At 41.9% G+C, this 20,571-nt stretch overlaps 1 protein-coding gene across 14 annotated transcripts in view; it reads right to left on the bottom strand.

The window, feature by feature from the left end:
• Positions 1-19,929, bottom strand: part of PCBP3 (poly(rC) binding protein 3) — a 188,045-nt gene extending 168,116 nt beyond the window's left edge. For all 14 annotated transcript variants that reach the window (XM_045585304.1, XM_036445828.2, XM_045585307.1 and 11 more), the window contains exon 1: positions 19,723-19,929. The gene's annotated coding sequence lies outside the window, so the exon portion shown is untranslated. The remainder of the gene's footprint in view (positions 1-19,722) is intronic.
• Between the last annotated feature and the right edge of the window lie 642 nt (positions 19,930-20,571).

Raw genomic sequence — 20,571 nt, 5'->3', positions numbered from 1 at the left:
GGTGAGCAGTAAGGAGCGAGAGGTCTTAAGACTGCAAGAGCAATGTCCAACTGCGAGAGGGCACACACCAGGCTGAGGGACCCCCTCGCCCAGTGCACAAATTTCATGCACCAGGCCTCTATTGGACTTATTAAGACAAAGACTATATATAACCTATATTAATTATGTTCAAAGGACTAAATGAACCTCTATCTAAAGGATTAAAGGAAAATATGACTTATTTCTCAACAAATAGAGACTATTCATAGAGATAGAAATTATAAAAAGAACCCAAATAAAAATCTTGGAGCTAAAAAGTACAGTTAACTGAAATGACAAATCCATTAGGGCCGTAGTCAGCAAAATGCGGCTCGCAAGCCACATGCAGCTCTTTGGCCCCTTGAGTGTGGCTCTTCCACGACCTGGGCGAGTCTATTTTGAAGAAGTAGCATTAGAAGAAGTTTAAGTTTAAAAAATTTGGCTCTCAAAAGAAATTTCAATCATTGTACTGTTGATATTTGGCTCTGTTGACTAATGAGTTTGCTGACCACTGCATTAGGGGAATTAAAAAGTATATTTGAACAGATAAGAATTGGTGAACTTGAAGACAGGTCAACTGAAATTTTCATCTAAGGAACAGAAATTAAAAAGTAGGAAGAAAAACTGTAAAACTCCATTATAATACTCCCCTTGAATAAAGTCTTCCTTATAAAAGAGAAAAAGAACAGAGCCTCATAGACCTGTGGGACACCATCAAGCAAACCATTATGCACTCCATGCATAAAGAACTCTCAGAAGGAGAAGAGAAAGGGGTACAGCAATATTTTAAGAGATAAACATTATTTTAAAAAAGACTACCAAGATTTCTATATCCAGCAAAATTATCCTTCAAAAGCAAAGAAGAGGAGGAAAAAGTGAAGGAGAAATTAAGACATTTTCAGATAACAAATACTGACAGACTGTGTTACAAGAAAACTTGCCCCATGGGAAATAGTAAAATGATGCCTACAAACTAAAATGAAAGAATGCTAGCTAGTACCTCAAATCCAGGTGAAAAACTAGAGAACCAGTAAAAATAATTATAGAATTACAAAAGACAATATAAAAGTAATGTTTGTTTCTAAGTATTTTATACTACCTAAAATAACTGTAAGAGACAATATTTATAAATCTGAGTTGATGTGCACAGAATGTATAAAGATGTACTTTGTAAGACAATAAGAGCACAAGGGATGGGGAGTAAATCAAGATGTATAGAAGCATAAAGTTTTTATTTATTATTGAAATTAAATTGGTAGGAATCTAAACTAAATTGTTATAAGTTGTTAATAGTAAGAAGCCCAAGCAAACCTGAGAATATAATAAAATAAATGATTAGGAGATTTAAAATGCACACTAGAAACTATTTAACACAAAATAAGGCAGTAATGAAAAATAGAAAAATTTTTTTAAAAAGGCAAAGAAACCAAATATTTTATAGTCAACTGATTTTCGGCATAGATGCTAAGACCATTCAATGAAAAAATGGTCTTTTCAACAAAAGTGCTATGACAATTGGATAGTCACATGCAGAAGAATAAAGTAAAACTCCTCCTTTACACCATATAAAAATTAACTCACCGTAGCCGGTTTAATTCAGTGGATAGAGCATCAGCCCTTGGACTGAAGGGTCCCTGGTTCAATTGTGGTCAAGGGAACATACCTCAGTTGCAGGCTCAATCCCCAGCCCTAGTGTGGGAGGCAACCACTTGATGTATCTCTCTCATATTGATGTTTCTCTCTCTTTGTCTCTTCCCTTCCTTTCCATTCTCTCTAAAAATCAAAGGGGAAATATCCTCAGGTAAGGATTAACAACAACAAAAGTTTAACTCAATGTATCAAATAACTAAATGTAAGAGCTAAAATTATAAAACTATTAAAATAAAACATGGATGTGAATCTTTGTGACCTGAGATTAGGTAATGTTATCTTAAATGTGACACCTAAGCATAAGCAACAAAAGAACAAATAAATAAACTGAAATCATCAAATTAAAACCTTTTTTGCTTCATAAGATACTATCAAGAAAGTGGAAAGACAATTCAGTTGGAGAAAAAATATTTGCAAATAATAGCAAATTATTAAGGGATTAGTAAAAAATATTATCAAGAACTCTTACAAATCAACAATAAAAAGACAAACAATCCACAATATAAAAATGGCCATAGGATCTAAATAGGTACATCTCCAAAGAAATATACAAATGGTCAATAAACACACAAAAATGTGCTCAAGGGCATCAGTCATTAGGGAAATGCTAATCAATACAAAAATGAGATACTCATAACATGCCTAGAGTAAAAAAAGAAAAAAAAATGCCAAGTGAAGATGTAAAGAAATTGGAACTCTCATACATTGCTGGTGGGAATGTGAAATGGTGCAGCCTCTGCGGTCAACAGTTTGCCAGTTATTCAAAAGGTTAAGCATAGAATTACTATATGGCCCAGCAATTCCATTCTTAAGTACATGCCCCCAAAAACTGAAAACACATATGCTTAATAAACCTTGTACATGACTTTTCATGGCATTTTATTCATAGCTAGAGGCCCAACGCATGAAATCCATGTGCTGAGGATGGGGCGGAGAGGTTCCTCAGGGGATGTCCAACTGCCACCTTGTGGCTAGATTGCTGCACAGCCTTCTGCTTGAGCTTGAGCAGCTGCTGCACCTGCACAGGCTGGGCCACCATGGACTGTCTGGAGAACACCATCGAGTAGGTGAGTAAAGCACGGAGGCAGATTCACCCTGAGTTCCCTGTGCTTCCCTGAGTCACTGAGTTGTTCAGACTGACTGCCTTCTACAGAGAACGGCACTGGGATTGGGCCTAAGCCGGCAGCTGAACATCCCCTGAGGATGTAGCAGTGCGCCAAGTGGCAACAGCCAGGGAAGAGTCCAAATTGGGGCCTGGTGCCACGCTGCTTGTGCTCAACCTGGTCCGCTGAGCTTGCTGACGTGGCTCGGTAATGCTGCTGCAGAGTCAGGAGAGGCTCCTGCTGTGGAGCTGCACTAACCAGCCATTAGCCCCGCTTCTGGCTGAGCAGCACTCCCCCTGTGGGAACATACTGACCACTAGGGGGCAGCTCCTGCACTGAGTGTCTGCCCCCTGGTGGTCAGTGTGTATCATAGTGACTGGTCGTTCCGGTCATTCTGCCATAATGGTGGCTTAGGCTTTTATGATATAGATAGCCATAAACAAGTGGAAACAACCCAAACATCTTACTATTGATAAATGGATAAAAAAAAATGTGATGTATCCATAGAGTGGAATATCATTCAGCCATAAAAAGCAATGAAGTGCTGACACATGCTACAACATCAATGAATCTTGAAAATATTATACTACTAAGGAAAGAAGCCAGACACAAAAGGCCACACATTTATTATTCTATTCATATGAAATGTCCATTATAGGCAGATTCCTAGAGATAGAAAGTAGATTAATGCTTGTCAGGAACTGGAGAAAGGGAAGAATAAGGAGTTACTGTTAACAGGTATGAGATTACTTTTAAGATGATGAAAATGTTCTACACTTAGGTAGTGACAGTTGCACAACCTTATAAATATACCAAAAAACACTGAATCATTAACTTTAAAGGGTGAATATATGGCATGTAAATTAAGTGAATTAAAAGAATTTTTAAGCCAAAACCAGTTTGGCTCAGTGGATAGTGTCAGCCTGCGGACTGAAAGGTCCCAGGTTCGATTCCAGTCAAGGGCATGTACATTGGTTGTGGGCACATCCCCAGTGGGGGGGTGTGCAAGAGGCAACTAGTTGATGTTTCTCTCTCATCAATGTTTTTAACACTATATCCTTCTCCCTTCCTCTCTGTAAAAAAAAATCAATAAAATATATTTTTTTAAAAAGAAGTTTTAAAAGAATAAAAGTAAAATCAAAGTATTTTTAGAAAAGAAATTATGGGGGAACGAGGACAAATATGTGATACCTTAATCAATAAAGAAATTAAAAAACAAATTGGAAATATCTATCAGCAGCTAACTTACAATAAAAAAATGCCTAAAGAAGAAAGGTCAGAAATGTCAGAGAGAACAATAAAAATAATAATTTAAAAAAAAAGGGAATAGCCGAGACTGGTTTGGCTCAGTGGATAGAGCATCGGCCTGTGGACTGAAAGGTCCAGGGTTCAATTTTGGTCAAGGGCATGTACCTTGGTTGCGGGCCCATCTCCAATAGGGGGTGTGCAAGAGGCAGCTGGTCGATGATTCTCTCTCATCGATGTTTCTAGCTCTCTATCCCTCTCTCTTCCTCTCTGTAAAAAATCAATAAAATATATATTTTTTAAAAAGGGAATAAATCTAAATGATCACTGATAGCATATGAAATAATAACACTGTTGGAAACCAAGATGACGGCATAAAGTATATACCTATATGTGCTGCCTCTCACAACCACACCAAAACTACAACTAAAAGACAAAACGACTATCACCCAGAACCATGGTAAAGCTGGCAGAGTAGAAGTTCTATAAGTAGAAGAAAAGAAAAAAGCTCATTGAGACTGTAGGAGGTGCAGAGGTGTGGAAAAGCAGAGGTACGGAGGCATGCGAATCGGGCTGGCGACTGGGTGCATTGTTTTCAATTGGAAGGGAGATTCAAGCTACCAACTGCTTTGAACTCCAGTTTCCGGTGAGACTCTGGGGACCCAGACTCTTACAAGGAGAAACTGGCATGAGGTTGGAAAGTGAGGGTGGCTTTCTTGCAGAGATGCATGCAGGAATCGTTGTTTACTGCACTGGGTGAGGGACGCAGGGATGCGGAAATGCAGAGACACAGAGACTGCTGTCTGGCAGCCATCAGTGTTTGCCACGCCCAAGTGATTCCCTGAGACGCCACCCCACCCAATTTATAAACACGCCTGAGCTGTGCAGCAGCTTTTGCATATGAATGGCCTGCCCTATACCAGCTTAACCTAACAATTTGCAGCTGGCTCAGAGAGCTCCAAAACTTCCAAACCCCAAACAAAAAGGAGAAATCTGCAGATCTCACTGTAGCTCCTGCTGGGTGGCCTCAGACAGTAGCTGATCTGAACCTCTTTGAAGATCCAGGAGCCACTGTACCTAGTGGTCAGTGTGAGATGACACCAGATTTCAACTCCTCACATACATAAGTGACATATTTAATAGGCAGACTCAGTGAGCACCAAAGCCCCACAGAAACAAGTCCTGCCCCATAAGGGTGTCTCTAGCACCACAGTTCTTCCATTATAGCCACAGCTGATCCTTACAGCCAATTAGCCTGGAAGTCAATTCCTCCCAGTGATACCAACAATAATCAAGGCTTAACTACAAAACTGTGTCCACAGTCCACCAAAGGGGTGCACCAAGAGTGTTCACCTCAGGTAATTGAGGAGGTTGACACACTGGGCCCTATAGCCACTAGGCCACTAGCACACAAAGCCACTCTATCAACACTCTATCAACCAAATGCAGAGACAAAGAAACAGGTCACAAATGAAAGAAATGGAGGAAAGCAAACTACTGGATATAGAGTTCAAAACCAGTTATAAGGTTACTCAAGAATCTTATAGAAACCTTCGAGAAATTTAGTGAGACCTTCAAGAATATGAAAAAGGACCAACTAGATATTAAGCATACACTGATTAAAATAAAGACTAGAGGATCCCAAGAATCAAGTCAAAGATTTGAAATGCGAAGAAGCAAAAAACACCCAATCAGAAAAGCAAAAAGAAAAAATAATCCAAAAATATGAAGATAGTGTAAGGAGCCTCTAGGACAACTTCAAGTGTACCAACATCTGAATTATGAGGGTGCCAGAAGAAGAGAGCAAAATATTGGAAACCTATTTGAAGAAATGATGACAGAAAACTTTCTCTACCTGGTGAAAGAAATAGACTTGTAAGTCCAGGAAGTGCATAGAACCCCAAGCAAAAGGGATCCAAAGAGGACCACACCAAGACACATCATAAGTAAAATGCCAAGGGCAAAAGACAAAGAGAGAATCTTGAAAGTAGCAAGAGAAAAACGGTTAGTTACCTACAAGGGAGAACCCTTACGACTGTCAGCTGATTTCTCAACAGAAACTATGCAGGCCAGAAGGGAGTGGCAGGAAATATTCAAAGTGATGAATAGCAAGAACCTACAACCAAGATTACTCTACCCAGAAAATCTATTATTTAGAATTCAAAGTCAGATAAAAAGCTTCACAGACAAGAAAAAGCTAAAGGAGTTTATCACCACCAAACCAGAATTATATGAAGTGCTGAAGGGTATTCTTTAAGAAAAGGAAGAAGAAAAAGGTAAAATAAAAATTATGAACAAGGTGACAACAAATATATATCTACCAACAAGTGAATCTAAAAATCAAGTGAATAAAAAAATCTGATGAACAGCCAGGACCAGTTTGACTCAGTGGATAGAGCGTCGGCTTGGGGACTGAAAGGTCCCAGGTTCGATTCCGGTCAAGGGCATGTACCTTGGTTGCGGGCACATCCCCAGTGGGGGGTGTGCAAGAGGCAGCTGGTCGATGTTTCTCTCTCATTGACGTTTCTAACTCTCTGTCCCTCTCAATTCCTTTCTGTGTAAAATCAATAAAATATATTTAAAACAAAAAATCTGATGAACAGCATAAACTGGTGAATATAATAGAATCAGGAGCATAATAAGGGAATGGACTGACAATTCTCAGGGGGTGGGGAAGGGGGCGTGAGGGGTGCGGGAAGAGATTGGACAAAAATCTTACAGCTATGGATGAGGACAGTGGCAGGGGGTAAAGGCATGGGGTGGGGTTGGGGGAAATCAGGTGGAGGGGAGCTATGAGGGGGAAAAAGAGGAACATCTGTAATCTGAACAATAAAGATTTATTTAAAAAAATAAATAATAACACTGTTAATATTAATATCAGCTACTTAAGTTTAAAAAGGGTACAACAGAAAGTGAGCCTAAGAATTGGGCCAGGCCCCAGTTTAGGCTACAAGGATCTGTCCTGTCTTTGCTTGGGTATCCCAGTAACCCCGCCTGCATGGGTTTCTGGACCTTTTACCCCAGAAGTAGTAGGGAGTTGAGGACTGACCTCCCTCAACTTTCCAAGCCACATTTGGAGCATCTTCCCAAATATATACCCCATTGGGCTTTCATCAGATGTTTTAAACTAAAAAATAAAAAGGTTCACACAAGTAAAATACACAACAACAAGCATATATAAATCTGAGGAAGGTAAACAGAGTTCAAGTATTTTAAGAAACTGTGATTTCTACATGGTTCAGATGAAGGTATAACTGTGTTATCTGGGGAAGTTAATAATACATTATCTAATTTACATTGGTAACCATATACACACAAAAGAAAAATAAGATATAACCTTCAATTTATTGGAGTGGAAAAGCAGAGTTATTTTTAAAAATCATGTAGTTTAAAATAATACAAGAAAAATAACACAAAAAATATACGACAGGAGAAATACAGGATGGGCAAAAGTATATTTGCAGTTGTAATACAATAATAAACTTCCATGTACTCACAACTATAAACCTACTTTTTGTCCAACCCAGTATATAATAAGATTGTGGATTTAAACTCAAATAGATGAGTATTTACATTCAATGTAAATGAGTTGAATGTTCCAATTAGAAGACAAAACATATCAGACTGGATGAAAAAAATAAAATTGCATATCTAAAGGATAAAAATATAATAAGATTAAAAGTAAAATAATAAAAAGATAACAAAGAGATCATGCAAATATGAGCCTAAAGGGTTCTGAAATATTATACCACCAAGGCAAAGATTTATTACTAGAAATAAAGAAAACCACTTATAGTAATTAAAGTCTCAATTCGTTTACAAGATAAAACAATTTTAAATTTGCATGCCCCTAAAACATGGTCTCAAAGTATATAAATACAAATTGACAGAACTACAGAGAGAAATAAGACAAATCCATAATCATAATGAAACTGTGTAATTGTCTTAGTAATATCTATCATATAATAACCAGAGAAAAATATAGGACTAAGATGTGAGTAATATGCTTACCAAGTTAGCTGATGTTATAGAATATTGAACCTAATTCTTTTCAAGTACACAGGAACATTTGAGAAAACTTACAATCCATATTCTGGGCATATAGCATATCAACAAGTTTCAGAGGATTAAAATCATAAAGATTAAGAAATTTGGGCAATGAAATCATGCTGAAGAAGAATAAAATAAGAAAATACACATGTTTGGAAATTTAAAAATATTCTTCTAAATGACCTACAAATCAAAGAAAAATTACATTATCACAGTCTACATAGGCTATTATAACAACCACAGCACTGACAGACATTTATTTCTTGCTGTTTCAGAGGCTAGCAAGCTCTAGTAAGAGGCCTCCTCCTGGCTGCCATCTTGCTGTATCCTCACATGGCAGGGAGGGAGGGAGGGAGGGAGGGAGGGAGGGAGGGAGGGAGAGAGAATGCAAGCTCTCTAGGCTCTTCTTATAAGGCACTAACCCCATCATAAGGACCTCGCACTCATGAGCTCATCTGAACCTAATTACCCCTTAAAGGCCCCATCTTCAAGGACCATCACATTGGGGGTTGGAATTTCAACATATGACTTTGAGGGGGGCACAATTCAGTGTATATTATCTAGTAAACAATAATGAAACAACTTCAATCAAACTCTGTATAATGCATGTCAATCATTATTTATAAGGAAATATATCACTTTAAATGCAGATACATATCAGTCAAAGAGAAAAATTGCAAAATAACAAATTAGGTATTCATCTCCAATTAGAGAGAGAACAGTTGCAGGAAAAGAATATTATGGGGCAATTTTACTCACAGTTTGGATGCAAAAATCCCAAACAAAATATTAGTCATTGGAATCTAATCAATATTTACAGGAATAAGCTTAATAAACAAGTTATGTTATACAGAAGTCATCTAGGAGTGATAGAATTAAAGATTTTTCTTTTTTTATAATAATCTTTATAAATTTTCTAAATAAGCACTCATTTTATGAATCAAGAAAAATGTTTCTGAATTAATAATATTCTGCTGATCTCTAATTTTTACGAAGTCAACTACTTAATGAATGACAAGAAGAAAAGAACAAGGGCTAGCCACTAAATATCCATTTCATCTGAGTAATCATAAGCCACAGAATTTTATGTGCCTCAATGTCTATCTGGTTGAGAACAAAGAAAGGGTGAGTAGGAGTAGAAGAGGATTTACAAGATAGGGATGTGATAATAGCAATTCATAGGCTTTTTGCCCAGACATTAAGGGAGCAATCTCATACACAAACATGTCTATAAATAGAATCCTTACTGCACTTTAATGAATAATTTAAAAGCACTTTGCAAACAGGGTTAAGAAAACAGAAACCTAAATGCTCAAAAATCAATAGTTCTGTCCTATCCCAACCTGGTGAGTTACAGAGACAGACATTTGAGTTTTATATTATTTTTTTAGAAACAATGGAAGATGATGGTTAAGTATCAAAAGGTTTAAAACCATTTACAAGCTCTAACCTAATAATTCTATCTTTAAAATTTTATCCTTCATAAATAATCGGTGATACACACAATAATTTTTGTATAGACTATTTATGATGGTAAATATTTTAAAGCAGCATGAATGTCCAGCTATAGTAAAGTGGTTCAATAAATTGGGACACCCATTGATATAGTATGCAGCCATTCAAAAACATACTTTAAAAGAATATGCCGAAACCGGTTTGGCTCAATGGATAGAGCGTTGGTTTGGGGACTGAAGGGACCTGGGTTCGATTCCGGTCAAGGGCATGTACCTTGGTTGCGGGCACATCCCCAGTAGTGGGTGTGCAAGAGGCAGCTGATCGATGACTCTCTCTCATCAATGTTTCTAGTTCTCTATCTCTTTCCCTTCCTCTCTGTACAAAATCAATAAAAAAATATTAAAAAAAAAAAAAAAAAGAATATGACACAGAACATGTCACTATATAGTACAAAGAAAAAAGTTGTTCATAAAACACATTATGGAATTACTTTCAACTTTTAGAGGATATGCATACCATATATTAATAAAAGTCGAAAAAAAGTATTAGCTATCTTTGTGCAGTGAGATTATGAACAATGTTCATTTTGACCTTCATACTTTCTACTTGCTCCAATTTTTCTACAAAAACATTTGTATTAATTTTATAATTATAATTTTTTTTTTTAAATAATAAAAACCAGACTCCCTCAAATAGAGTCAAACACACTTTATCAACCCAAACCCACTTCTACTGGGGATAACTGGTAGGTCAATACAGATAGGACACATTAGTTTTCTATAGCTGCATAACAAACTTAGTAACTTAAAACAATACATATTTATTATCTCAGTTTCTGTGGGTCAGGAGTCTGAGCAGGCTTACCTGATTCGTTTGCTTAGGGTTTCACATGGCTGAATCAAGCTGTTGGCTGGGCCATGTTCTCATCTGAAGGCTCAACTGTAGGAGAATCTACTTCTAAAATCACTCAATCCATTGGTAGATGTTTCCTTGCTGTAGGACTGAGGACCCCTGCTTCCTACTGGCTGTCCCTGCAGGCTGCCCTCAGCTTCTGGAGCCACCTGCATTTCTTGCCATTTGGGTTTCCCCAACATAACCACTTAAGCAAGCCAGCAAAGAGAGTCTCTAAATAAGTTTCTAGCAAGACAGAATTGTATATAATCCTATGAAATAAAGAGGTGATATGCAAATTGATCATCACTCCAACACACAAGATGGCCACCCCATGTGGTCAAAGATGGCCACCACAAGATGGCTGGCAGGAAAAGGCAGTTGTGGGTGATCAGCAGGGGAAGGCAGTTGGGAGGAACCAGGCTGCAAGGGAGGGCAGTTGGGGACAATCAGGCCTACAGGGGAGGGAACTTAGGGGTGACTGGGCCAGCAGAGGAGGGCAGTTGGGGGCAACCCGGCTAGCAAAAGAGGGAAGTTAAGGAGTGACTGGGCCAGCAGGGGAGGCCAGTTGGGAGGGGACCAAGTCTATAGGAAAGAGCAATTAGGGGTAACTAGACTTGCAGGGGAGGGCAGTTAGAGGGTAACCAGGCCAGCAGGGGAGGGAAACTGGGGCTGACCAGGCTGGCATGGGAGGACAGTTAGGGTAACCAGGCTAGCAGGGGAGGGCAGTTGGGGGCAATCAGGCCGGCAAGGGAACAGTTAGGTGTCGATTAGGTGTCGAGCAGGGGAGTGGTTAGGGGGTGATCAGGCTGGCAGGCAGAAGCGGTTAGGGGCAATCAGGCAGAAGTGGTTGGGGCAATCAGCCAGGCAGGCAGGCAGACGAGCAGCTGGCAGCCAGCAGTCCTGGATTGTGAGGAGGTCCCAGATTGGAGAGGGTACAGACTGGGCTGAGAACACTCCCATGCATGAATTTCATGCACCAGGCCTCTAGTCCTATATATATAATAAAAATAAAAAAAAAGGCTAATATTCAAATAGACCAAACAGTGGAACAACCAGAACAACTAAACAAACACTCACTATGACATGTGCTAACCACAAGGGGGCATGTGCAGAACATGGCAGGCATTGGCCACAGCAGGATGGTGGAACAGGTGAGCTGGGGCGCCAGACTAAGGCGGGGTGTTGGTTGCTGTCATTGGGGTGAGCCTCTGGTGGTTACTGAAAATTCTTTGCTCCCATGTGCCGTGCCGCGGTCCTATCTGGCACTTGCACCTGCTGCCAGCACTGGCCCCACTTGCATCTGCTGCCAGAGCCGCCACTCACATCCACTGCCAGTGTTAGCCCTGCTTGCACTCGCAGCCAGTGTCTGAGCCGCCACTCACACCCGCTGCCAGTGCCCAGTACTGGTCCTGATCACTCAGTGTCATCAGCAGGTGCAAGTGGCGGCTGCCAGCCCTGATCACCCCTGAGAGCTTCTCCACCTCCCACTGCTCCTGAGGAGCGATCGGGGCAACAGCCGCCACTTGTACCCACTGATGGCACCAGCCTCACTCACACCCGCTGCTGAAGCCTGCCCCAATTGCCCTGTGCTGTCAGTGGGTTCAAGTGGGGTTGGCATTGTCAGTGCATGGGAGCGGTGGTGGCGGAGCAGGGCTGCTGGCAGACAGGAGACTGAGAGGGGGTTGGGGTAGGCGCGTGGAGGTGGGCTGAGACCCGGCCCTGTGCCTCAGGCAGCCTCCCAGCCCACAGTTCCTTTCAAGGTGTATGGATTCCTGCACTGGGCCCCTAGTATAACATAATCATGAAAGTAACATGTCATCACTCTTGCTATATCCTGTTAGAAGCAAGTCACAAGTCCCACTTCAGTCAAAGCTGATTACACAAAGGCATGATACAAAGAGGTGGGGATCATGGTGGGGCCACCTTCATAGAGCCTGTCCACTATATGTAGCCTCCCACTACAGAGCCCAAGCAAAGGGAGGAATCTTGCACTTGGATGTAAAGTCTTTTCTGATCAACCAATCACCCTTAAACACAACTGAATCTTGCTCTCTACATTGCTGAGGCAGTGGAGTACTGTAAGAATTGAAGGGAAAATTCATCATGGGTCACAGTTAACAGAGAATTTCAGCAGGTCCTATGCTAGTGTTGAAGCAAGGTTAAGATTTGGGTCAATGGGAAGGAATGAGAAAAAGAAATGTTTCCTCTGCAATAAGGAGAGGAAGAAAGGCAGGAATTCCCAAGGTGGGTTCTGGAGAGAGTAGGTAGGAACACAAATCAATATGATATCTAACTTCACATTCTAATTGGTGCCTGGATGACCAACACACTTGTAATACCTACAAACAAGACTTAGAGAGGAGCACTATGTGAGTTTTGGCTAACTTTACAACACTGACATCAATTAGCCTCCACAGTATGATAAATATTACTAATATTTACCAGTATTCAGTTGTAAACTTCCAGGACATGAAAGACTCCACGACCCTGCCACATTTGAAACTAGGTATAGCCAGAATGACTCCTTCTGGCCAATAAAATGTGAGCAGAATGAACTAGCAACCCTTATAAAGTGATTAATTGCTGGTACAAGAATCTCCATGTAGATAAGAGATCAACCGAAGGACTTGTATACATGCATATAAGTACAACACAAAACTCTGAGGAGGGAGGGTATGTACGGGAGGAGGAGGGGCATTGGTACATGTACAAAAATAATAACTTAATTAAAAAAATATATTTAAAAGAAAAAAGAATCTCCATGTTCTAAAGAGGCCCAGGTGTAGGACATTTAAGAAGCAATTTGCCAAACTTCTAGGAAACAAAAATCCCTCCTTCTCAGAAACAATTACAGAAATAATGAAGCATCTCCTTGATACCAAACTAAAAATTAGCAATAAAATAATCATTATTGGTTAATTCTTCTTAAGAATATATATACCAAAATCCTATATGAAATATTATCATATTGGATCCCATAATAATCATTAAATATAGTACATCATGTCAAAAGACATCTCAAGAAATTAAAGATTAAAATATTTCATCTCAGTCACAGTTTAAAGAAGAAAAATATGACATAAAATCATCTAAATAAGTACAGAAAACTATTTGATAAAATTCAAAATCTAATAATGATTTTTTAAAAACATTAAATCAAACTGTTAGTAGATGAGACCATCCTTAACCTAATATAAGGAACCTATAAAAAATTTAAAAAAGCAAACCACATTGAAAGCTTTAAAAGCACTCCCTTTAAAGTTGAAAACAATATTAGGATAGCCTTATCACAACTTTTGCCTAGCGGTCCAAACAAAGGAATAAGACAAAAAATAAATATATATATATTTGAAGACTAGGAAGAAAGAAATAAAATTATCATTATCTACATGGAGAAATTAGAAACAGATCCACACATTTATGAAATCTGGTATGTTTCAAAGGTAGCACTGCAGGTCACTGGGGAATGGATGGTACTCAATAAATAATACTGTAGGATGGTGAAAACCTAGAGGGAGGGATAGAGGCTAGGAGCAGTGGAGTAAATTGGGGGAGCGGGGGAGATAAATGAGAGACATCTGTAATACTATCAACAATAAAAATATATACAAAAATAAATTTAAAGTACTGGAAAAATTCTAAAATTATGCCTCTATGTCACATCTCACACAAAAATAAGTTCAGAGTAGAATATTAAAAACAAATATTCAAAAAAGATTTTTAAAAGAGCAGGATACCTTATAACCTTGTGGTAACAAATAATTTCTTAAATAAGACTTAATAACCACAAGCCATAAGGAAAAAAAATTAATAAATCTGACATTAAAATTAAGCATCTGTTCATCAAAGCAGCATTTTAAAAGGATAAAAATGAAAATAGAACATAAATAGAATCCAGAACATATAAAGAAATTTAAAAAAGCTATAAAAAAATAATCCAGACAACAGATGGACAAACAAGTGAATACAATTATAGAAGAGAAAAGCCAAATGGATAAGAAGTCCTCAGATGCACTAATAATCAATGAAATGTAAATTAAAACAGTGAGATATTTAATATCCACTAGACTGACAACAATTAAAACATCTGAACATACAAAGTAATATTAGCAAGGATGAGAAGAAACAAACCCTTCTAAAGTACTTTAACAACAGCTCTGAGGTTGGAATTGGGCCTACCCTACAACCCCACTTGTATCGATAGATGAATACCAAATCTACTCTCTTCTGAGTACCCAGCACAGAGGAAAGGTAGGCCAGTGGAATATGGAATTAGCTGCTGGGGTGGGCGGGTGGTGGGGGGTGGGGCCAGGGGGGCAGGACCTAGCAGCTTGCTAAGAGAAAAATTTCAAGGCCAGGTAAGATAATATCAGATGCAAATCTTGCTAGGAGATGAAACAGGGAATCAGAACCATGCTTACTTGGGACAACCTCCTCCCAAACAGCAGCTGAACCAGTTTATCTTCTACAGCCACTCTGGTCATGTTATTTCCTCCTCAAACTTCACCAGCTAAAACTTCCTAGAGCAGAGTTCTAACATGCAACAGTTTCCTGTGGATGCTCTAACAAATTTCCACGTTAGTGACAACACAAATTAATTACCTTACAGTTCTGGATATTTGAAGTCAGACATGGTTCTCACTAAGCTAGAATCAAGGAGTCATCAGGACTATTTTCCTTTCTGGAGGTTCTGGGGAAGAATCAATATTCTCTCCTTTCCCAGCTTTCGGAGCTTCAGCATTCCTTGGCCCATGACCCCTTTTACATATTTTCAAAGCCAGAAATGTTAGGTAATCTTCCTCATTTCACATCACTACAACACTGACTCCTCTGCCTCCCTCTTCCATATTTAAGGACCTTTGTGATTTCTATGGGCCCACCTGTGTATTCCAAGATAATATCCTTATTTTAAAATTAGATGATTAGCAACCTTCATTCCATCTGCTATCTTAAATCTCTTTGCCAGGTAATAAAACATTCACAGGCTCTGTGGATAAGGATGTAGACTGCTTTAGAAGGCCATTATTTGTTTACCACACAAACTCTTCTCAACTCTCCTTACACACACACACACACACACACACACAGACACACACACACTTCTAGTGGAGTCCCAACCCTTTTAAAAAGCTCCTCATGCCTCCAGACTCAGCACCATCACATACCCTGTTCTACCATTACATTAACCTCCTTATCTTTTTCAAATCGATTTATACCCATCCCCACCCAAACAATTACAAGTCATCTTCCAGAGCTCAGCCCAAAGGCTACTTCCACTCTGAAGCCTTCTCAGATTCCCAGCCTAAATAAATCACCCCTCTTCAACACACTAACCCAGCTCTCTTGTATCCCAATTGCAGCACTGGGTGTGGCCCCCTTTAACCATTTGTTTACATGTCTTTTCTTAGGTCCAAAGTGGTAAGTCCTTCAATGATAAGAACTCTGGCTCATCCCCCTGTGGTTTCCCAGATCATATCACAGGGCCTGGCAAAGAGTAGACATCGGAAAATATTTCTGAACCTTGGAGGAGGAGGAAGAAAGCTGCCCTGGGTTTCCTTCAACAAAACAGATGCAAAGAGTAAATTGGGTTAAGTGTACAACCTACCGGACCAAAGGACTAGTTACAATGTTCAGAACATTTATGTTTCTATCTCTGACTCCCTCTCCCTTCTTCTCTGAAATCAATAAAAAGAAATATTTTTTAAATGCTCACACAAAAAAAAAACCCTCTGGGAGGGGGGGGGCAATGGTAAAATATGTACACAGATAATAATTTAATAAAAAAAAAAAAAGTTAAAAAAAACACCTGGATAGAACTAGAGAACATTATGCTGAGTGAAATAAGCCAGTCAATAAAAGAGAAATACCACATGGCCTCACTCATTTATGGACATTAAAAAACATTATAAACTGACAAACCAAAAGATAGATATAAAGACAGTAAAGCAACAAGCAGACTGTAAAATTACACCGGGGAGAGTAGGGAGATCTGGGGGAGATAAGAGATCAACCGAAGGACTTGTATACATGCATATAAGTACAACTAATGGACACAAAACTCTGGGGAGGGAGGGTATGTGGGGGGGGGGGCAATGTTAAAATATGTACACAGATAATAATTTAATAAATTAAAAAATTAAAAAAAAAACACCTCAACAATCTACTGCTTAGTTTGATGCACAATTTGCTATTGTGTGGGAGAATCTCTGTACCACAAGTAACATCTATTATTTTCTATTGCTAACCTGTAGAGCAATTCAAGAGAAACGACAAATTTATCTAAATAATTTAGAAAGATTTCTCAAAATTATAGAAGAGAGAGTAGATGTTGCTCCAACACAGCAGAGATGCCTGGCAAATGCCCAACAGCCCCACCACATACTCAGAGGGCTCATTCACTCTCAAATAAGGGTAAGAAGCACCATGTCAGTGAGTGTGACGTATGCTGTAATCAACCCAGATAAGGGAAGAACAAATTTCCTCTATGTACAAATATCTTTATATAATATAATAAAGGTACATTTTAAAGAGGGTGGTTTTAATCAAACAGGTTCTCGTTTAATTTCAATGATTTGCTACTTGATGTCCATAGCTAGCAAGAAAATTTCCACCTGAGGAGGAGATTAAGCAAGGGAATGGAACTGTTGAGTCGGCACAATTATCCACTTAAAAAGGAGACAATAACATGGCTTGAGTTTTTTAAATGCACGATTCCTTTCAGGTTCAATAAAACTTCCCTGTTCTACTTTTCTTTAATAGTGGGAATTCTGAAATTCATTTTAAAACATACTCCAAAAACCCCTCTCACACTGGAAACCTTGGAGATGAAAAAAACAGAGAACACATATTCAGCACCATGGACAGGGACATCCAACTACTATGCCTGTAAGAGTCCTTGCCACCAGGGCTGAGATATCAAAATACACAGTATTCATCCTAATGTTTAACTTTAGAGGTGGTTCTAACACATGAGCAGGTATTATTCTTTCTTATGGCCCAAAGGACCAGCCTTCTTCACCAAAGGGAACAATTTCTACCTACCAAAAACTTGACTCAGTAATCATTTTTACAGTTTGACACTGAGATTTTTTGTGACATATGGCTATGAGTCCAGGAATTGGCTACAGGTCAAGGAACTGAAATTATTGAAACTGAAACACAGCACCCAGTCTTGAATGCCTAGATTGTTACAAGGACCTCATGGGACTTTTGCAAATATAAACGCAGCATGCTCAGAGCTCCCCTCTAACAGCAGGGGAGCTGTTAGAGATAGCTTCTTTTTAAACATCTAATAAAATTAACAGGTGTTGAAACTTTCTCAGAAGTCCTTAAAAACAGTAACAGTAAAGCTGTATATTTTCTCTAAACCTGAGTATTAATAATGACATCTGAAAAAGTGACATTCTGAGGTCCAGGATCACCAGTAATCAGCAACACCTGTGGCAACACTAGTCACAAAGCCCTGAATTCTAAACAGGGTACCCAATCTTTTAAGTTAGACTCCTTTTACTATCAAACATTTTCATAACTTTATAATATTGAGTATTATCTAAGAAAATACATAAAGTTATACAAATTTTAAAACACGTGTAATGAACTTGCATGTGTATAAACAGCAGCATCTACATACAAGGAGAAAACAATAGTTCTCAAAAGTAACCAACACCAGTTGGTCAGTGACTGTATTTATATTTGAAGACCCCTTGGTTTCCCAAGGATCTCCAAGTCTGAAAACACCATCCAAAACTTCTCCAGCTCCTCTAATGTGAGGATCAATGTGGTCTGTGGGGATTTTGCCAACAACCCCTGCAGAGTGCCACTGTTCTCCAGTTCTCTTTGGCCCAAAATGGGCCTCTCTGAAGCATTTTAAGATGATGAGTTGTTCCTGTGCATGAGACTGGCCATCAGCTCTCTTCAATAGGAAAGCTGCCTTGCACACTTCTTTTGTTCCCACGTCTAAGCCAAGTTCAAAGAACAGCAAAGGAGCAAAGCTCACCCTTAAAAACAAATTAAATTTCAGAAGGACATGGGAGGACCTGTGCCCAAAGAATGGCTCGAAGTAGAGACCTGGTCAAGGCCTGCTTGCCCTAGTCTTCCTTCTGGTGAATCGCACGCACACCATAAATCCTCATCAACCCAAGGAGTCCTGTGGGCTGACATGCAGGGCGAACAGGCCCTGGAGCCCGTGCTGCCTCAGAGGGAAGACAGGAGGAAGAGAACCAACCCTACACACAAGATTTAAGATCTGACTTTCTGCTAACTTTCAAATGGGTTATGTGAATAAATACACTTCAGAGTCTGGAGAGAACATTTAGAAAAGCCACCAGGCAAAAAGAAAAAGAAAAAGAAAAAGAAAAAAAAAGCTTTCACTGAACAATTCGTCCAGGGCAAAACACTTGTGGGAACAATAAGAAACACATTTTGACGTGCTCGCAAATAAAAAGAAGAAAATACGGCGGCTGAAAAAGAGCAGCGTGCACTGCCTCCGGGTGACCTGCGTGCTCCTCGCGTTGACTCAGGGTCCACGGAGCCACGCAGCCGCCTCAGCTCCGGGGCGGGCGGGCAGCCGCGGCGCCCGAGGGCGGGACGCGGAGGGCACCGCGCGGGTCCTGCTCTCCCGCGTGGCGCTCAGTCCCTGCGCGTCTGCGGCAGCTCCCGCGTCCCGCCGCACCGGGCGCCGGGGGTGCTGCCCCCACCACCTTCCCCCGTCACCTGCGAGCAAGTTTAGGTCGTTGGAAACTTAAGCCTCACGAACAAAATCGTGGCAGCTGTTCCCCCAGAAGCGAGCCCATCCAGCCGTTACCGAAGGCAGTCGTCTCGCCGACAACTTCTGGGGGAGTGGGGGCAGGGGGGGGCCCGGCGGAACCTCGTCCACCCGAAGTCCCAGTACCGACCCCCCGCCCGGACCCCGGCCAGCTCCGGCTCCTCAGAGAGGTGGGCCGCGCGGCGCTAACCCCGAAGGCCGCGGGGAAGAGGGACGACCGGGGCCCGATCCACCCGCCGGCCCACCGCCCGCCGGCGCCGCAGCTGCCGACCAAGTTGGCAGGGCCGGGCGGGGCCTCCGCTCTCTCGGCCTCTCGGGACTCGGTCAGCCCCAGACGTGCGCCCCCCTCCCAAAGTTGGCGGCCGCGGGAGGTCGCCGCCCTGGCCACGGCCTCCCAATCACCGCCTGGCCCCGACCCCGCCCGACCCAAGACCGGAGCCCGACCCGGGTTTGACCCCGTGGCCCTGACCCCAACTCCCGGCCGGGTCCCCCAGCTCCACCTGTGGACCCCGCCCCCGGCCCCGCCCGCGACCACTCACTCACCAGAGGGCGTGCCCGCGGACGGGCCGGCGGGAGGCCGGGCCGGGGTCGGGGGTCGGGGACCGGGCGATCCAGGCGGTGCGGCGGAGCCTGAGGCGGCCGAGTCTGAGAAGTCTGAGGAGACTGAGGAGATTGAGGCACTGAGGCGACTGAGGCGGCGGTAGCGGTTCCTCGCGCTCCAGCCGCGGTGCTGCGCGCGGCGTGGGCCCGCCCCCTCTGTGCGGCGAGCCAATCCTGCGCCGCGCGCTGCCGCTGGCCCCGCCCCATCCCGAGAGCAGAGTCCCGCGAAAGCGGGCGCCGCGGGCCAATCGAACGACGGGAACATCGAGTGGGCGACCAATTGGAGCTTGTGAAGCTCCCCTCCGAAAGAAACCTACAGCGTCGCGGGGGCGGGGGCTGAGCCGGACCAATAGCGGTGGGGGCGGTACAGAAAGTTGGGGCGGACAGGAGGCGGTCACTGGCCGAAACGGGTCCAGGGGGCGGCCCCACTGGAAGGGGGCGTGGCCAGATCCGGGGCGGGGCTTATAATGGGAGCGGAGCTGGAACTTGTGCTGACCAGTTACGAGCCCGAACGGGGGGCCTGGGGTGGGGCAAGGGCGGAGCCCCTCGGTGGGGTGGGGCCGGGGTGGGGCTCCGGCCAGGGCGTGGCCTAGGTGGCCCGGGCATGCAAACTGCCAGGGGCCTAGACCCTCCCGCAGCTGGTGCCCGCTCCCTGCTATCCAGCGGGCCGGGATCTCTTGGTGGTCAGTAAAGCAAAGTCCTCCCGGCCTTTTGGCCTGTTCCCGAGACCCGCTGGGACCCTCCTCTGCCCCCAGGGCCTCGGCAGATGTCCCCTTCTTCCTCCCACGCCAC

The sequence above is a fragment of the Pipistrellus kuhlii genome, unplaced genomic scaffold, assembly GCF_014108245.1.
Source record: "Pipistrellus kuhlii isolate mPipKuh1 unplaced genomic scaffold, mPipKuh1.p scaffold_m20_p_2, whole genome shotgun sequence".
NCBI classification, from domain to species: Eukaryota; Metazoa; Chordata; class Mammalia; order Chiroptera; family Vespertilionidae; genus Pipistrellus; species Pipistrellus kuhlii.
The sequence above is the reverse complement of the archived record's forward strand: the minus strand, read 5'-3'. Positions and strand labels throughout refer to the sequence as shown.